Here is a 4558-nt window from a genome sequence, read left to right as displayed (position 1 = left end):
TTCTTGTTCATCAATCGCATTGAGAGATCAGTTGACCAGATACATAATTTGTAGATTTGGAATATGTGCAAAAAGATTCCAAAAAATGGAGATAGACAGCAGAAAAACAGGACAGGAAGGGAGGAAACGGAGGGAAAAAAAATGTCCGCCTTCACCAAGAGCTAAACAGAGAGAGAAAAAACGGTGTGAATTTCATCAGTTATCAAAAATCCACTATGAGTCAAGTTCTATTCTTTGTCAGGGAAAGTACACAGAAAACAATAAGAGACACTTTTATTAGAAGCAGGTTAGAATGTTGCCACAAATTATTAAAGCTAATTTAAATAACCACAGTAAAGCTTCATTCCTCACGTAAGACCGTTTTTCAAATTATGTTTTTCTTACGGCATGTAATATATTTTTTTTTTTTACAAAATCTCACCAGCTCTAGTTTTAGTACCACTTTTAATGACGTGGTGTGTGCAAAGAATGCTAAATAAGTAGCTTGTGTTTGTGGTGGCAAATAAAGGAAATTATCAGTCAAAACAGGAACTGTAGGTTGGAGACATTAATAGTTTCCTCAAAAGAAGGAACCACAAGGGCGGATGTTCTATGAAGACGACCCTCGACTATTTTTCACGTCTTACTCATTCTGCTAGTTTCAGCCTTTCTCTTGTGACAAACATCAGAATTTCTGGAGCTCACAGAGGAGCAGAAACATTTTATTTCTGGATTTAAACATGGACCACACATTGCTCTGTGTGCTGTGCCTACTGTGTAAGTACATTACATTTTCTGTTTCAATCATGTCGGTAAAATCATCTTTAAATGTTTGGACGTTAATCGCCGTGGTCAACAGAGAAGAGAAATGTTGAAAGGATTTTTGTAGGTTTTACATAACTTGCTTTTGTAAAAAGAGAAAAACAACAATAAACCATCTAAAATCACCTAATATCATTGCTCAGTCTTCACTCAGATGTAAAATGTTAATTTTTTTAATGAGTCTGATTCCACTGCCATCTTGGCTGCAAGTTTACATGAGGAAATGAGAACAAATTGATGATGATGTGGCAACCTGGGGGGGGGATTTTCTTTTTATTATGAACCCAAATATAGAACATAAAATGTTACAATGACCAACAACGCCACCTGGAATACCTCCAGGAAAATGTAATGTAGTAAGGACACAGGTAAGTTCTGCTGGAAATGAGGAGACAAGATTCAGAAGGTTCTACAAAAATGTATTAAACTTCAATATATTTAAATTTCCAATAATCTGAAATTGAATGGTTAAAACAGTGAATGCATTTGACAAGATTTATGATAATAAAATGTTTAAATTTCAAAGGAAACTGAGGCTTACCGATGGGGGAAGTAGTGAGGGAAGGGGCAACATCCAGTGCAGAAAAAGGGGACCACCCTGGACACTACAAAAACACGGCAAACAAAGAAAGAAAAAGGTGCTCCAACAAAACGCACAAGACAAGACACCGCCACCAGGGGTCACCACCGCCACCACAGAAGCCTCAGTCCCTAAAAGAAAGCCAAAAAAATGAAATACAAGTAAAATAGTGATACAATAGCTCTACAATGTTGCACTTTATCCCCTTAGTATTGCCATCAATGCTCCCGGCAGCAGGGAAAGTGCAGATTAGTCTTTTAAAACAATTTATAAGTAGGCAAAACAGCAGCAAGTGTCACTCCAGGTACAATGCTGATGAGTCAGAAGGCTAAAAAGAATAGAGCAAATTATTAATACAACTGCTAACAAAAACATAACTTGCAGCAGCTGCTTACCTGTGACCTGATAAATGACTGCACTGCCAAATAACCAGATCCTCAATTCCACCTAGATGTAAACTGTAAAAAACGCTATGTGAAGGTTTTGTTTACATGGGGTAAATGTTGCCTAGCCACGATGGCCCTTACCTTCCTGTCAGCAAACAAATGAACAGACAGATCGGTCCAGATATTGGAGGTGCAGCAAAGGAGACTAAGCAGATAGACCAGTTAGCATTAACTACTATTAAAGCTGACAAAGAAAGATAAAACAGCCACGCTTAGCCAGCACGGTGCAGACAAAGGAAGCAGATTGAGTTGACGTTATGACGCAAGCAGCCTCATGACAGGTGAAGGCTTGCTTATATGCAGCAGCCAAAATTGACCTGAAAGTGGCAGCGTACCATTTATGCTGCTACAATGATATTTTTGACATCATCAGAGTCTAGAACTTGTAGCTCTGAGACTTTGTCTCCTAAATTAGTTTTTGTATCCTCACCTCTTGCACAATAAACCTTGTCAGAATCTTTGTCACTGAAACATGGCAGCTTAGATTACTTTATAATTTCATAAGGACATGGAGGAGACTGAGTATTACAGATCTTGATGCTGTGAAGGTCCTCATTATTAATAAACATTATGAATCCCTTAAGACACAAAGATCATATAAAGCTCAACCAGAGTCTTAACAGAGCGGAAAGCCAGCCCTGTAATGTAGTAAACTAACTTGGTTGGTGTGTGTGTGCGCGCGTGCGTGCGTGCGCGCGTGCGCGTTTGTTTGTAATAACTTGTGGGGACGATTTTCCTGACATATACTACGTGGTGGGGACCAATTGCTCCTTGTGGGGACCGGAGCCTGGTCCCCACTAGGGGAAACCCTGTTTTTGGGTCAGGGGTCAGAGTTGGGGCTAAGGTATGAATTGAGTTTTGGTTAGGGTTAGGTATGTGATGGTTAGGGTTAGGAAAAGGGTAAAGGTAAGGTTTAGGCTGTAGAAATGAATGGAAGTCAATGGAAAGTCCCCACAAAGATAGCAACACAAACGTGTGTGTGTGCGCTTAACTCAGTAACTGATTACTCTAGGTCAGTTTTTCTCTTCCACTGATTCCAGATAAATCACTGAACATTCAAAGACCAGCAGGTCTTCGTCTCTGTGGCAGAAACACAATCAGATTCATTAAATGCTCCGTTTCACCCACACTGCTGAATCTGAAATACATTTAACAACATAAGGTTTTAATTTTAGCTGAAACTTCAGAAGTATGCAATACATTTTAATAGTCAATAATGTATGACTCTTTACATTGATTTTGTTTGCTTCACATCTAACAACATTTCAATCTGTGTTTTAGTTCTCAGTTTTTTCCTCTGCTGTGGAAAATCACCAGATAAAAGAATATTCTTCTTTCTTTACCGTGATCTAGAGCTTGGCTGAATTTGCATTTTGATTCAATTAAGCATTTGTTTTGTGATTTTTGCATCGTCATGTTACAGGAGAATCTCTTTTTAGCAGGAGTCTCAGGATCACCCATACACATGTAACATTTACTAATGTGATGGAGCTAGAAATGAGTGTCAAACAAGATTTTTCTATTTGGAGAAAAAAAGTAGTTAGTTTCAGATCTGTAGTATTTTGCCCCCTGGTTTTGGATTGAGCCTCAGAATAACTGCCTACTATTATAAATGTGTGTTAAATTAAATCCTGGTTTCCTTGTTTTACTCTATAGGACATTGATCATTGAAACTATTAAAATAGAATAAATGTTTACATTTTGCTAAATTAATTTATACCCTGTTGTTAAGCAATTTATTGTACAGATTGACATTAACATTAAGTGTAAGAAAAAGGTACATGTTAGTCATATTTAGCTCCTCCTTCAGGTGCTGATGAATATAAGCAAATACAAACATTTCTTTGTGCTTCATTATATTCTGTCATTTTGTACAGTACATAGGAGATCTGGAGGTGAGAATCTGCTGTCAGCAGCACCAAGGTCAGTCCTCACTGTGTCTCCATCATGGCTGAATCCTGGAGCCTCAGTGACTCTGAGCTGTGAGGTTAAACCTTCATCTGCAGGATGGAGGTTCTACTGGTACAAAGTTGTTCCTGATCTAAAGCACAAAAACTACAGATATGAGCTGCTGCCTGGTAGCATCAATGGGACTATAGAGAACTTCTTCATAATTCATGGACAGAAACACACAGCAGGATTTTACAATTCCCAATTTTACAGCTTACCAGAAATTAAAGCCTGAATGCAATAGACCAGGTATTTTTTTCAGTGATTTTACAGATTTAATGTAAATTTTAAAAACTGTCATTCCTCAATCAATGTCAGGAAGGCCTAGTTTATGATCCAAAATGAGTATTTTTCATTCAGTTTTGTTCTTGTAACATATAATTAAAGTCACCATTGTTATTCAGCTGCTGTTAGAAATGTTGATGCACATAGTTGCTCCATAGTTCACTAATAACAGTGAAAAGCAAAAAATTATTTGGCAAATGTTAAATTTTCAATATAAAAGGTGCTCAAGATAAACTTTAAAGCATCAATGATAAAAATCACATGTTCAGTTTTTTTCTCTAATTGTCTCCAGCAGCTGATTTCTGACTGAAGCTTCATTTTCTCTGTCTGGTTTCCAGATGAAGGTCTTCTCCTGGTGAGCCCCGTCCATCCTGTGACTGAAGGAGCTTCTGTTACTCTGAGCTGCAGATGGAGAGGAGAAAACAAACTTTCTGATATGATTTTCTATCATCATGACAAACTGATTCAAAATGACAGCAGAGGAGAGCTGAAGATC

At 37.8% G+C, this 4558-nt stretch overlaps 1 protein-coding gene and 1 long non-coding RNA gene across 2 annotated transcripts in view; one reads left to right on the top strand and one right to left on the bottom strand.

Annotated features, from left to right (window-relative positions):
- Window positions 1-4558, bottom strand: part of LOC106936894 (uncharacterized) — a 25059-nt gene that overhangs the window by 9999 nt on the left and 10502 nt on the right. Inside the window, exon 3 of the long non-coding RNA XR_001422252.1 lies at window positions 2952-2959. This is a non-coding gene — a long non-coding RNA (uncharacterized LOC106936894). The remainder of the gene's footprint in view (window positions 1-2951; window positions 2960-4558) is intronic.
- The window catches only part of LOC106936892 (obscurin-like), a 32454-nt gene that overhangs the window by 22233 nt on the left and 5663 nt on the right, over window positions 1-4558 (top strand). The window lies entirely within an intron of this gene.

Source organism: Poecilia latipinna, unplaced genomic scaffold, assembly GCF_001443285.1.
Source record: "Poecilia latipinna isolate Pla-1442-1.1 unplaced genomic scaffold, P_latipinna-1.0 Scaffold2236, whole genome shotgun sequence".
Lineage (NCBI taxonomy): Eukaryota > Metazoa > Chordata > Actinopteri > Cyprinodontiformes > Poeciliidae > Poecilia > Poecilia latipinna.
Note: the sequence above shows the minus strand (reverse complement) of the source record. Positions and strands in the feature narration are given on the sequence as shown.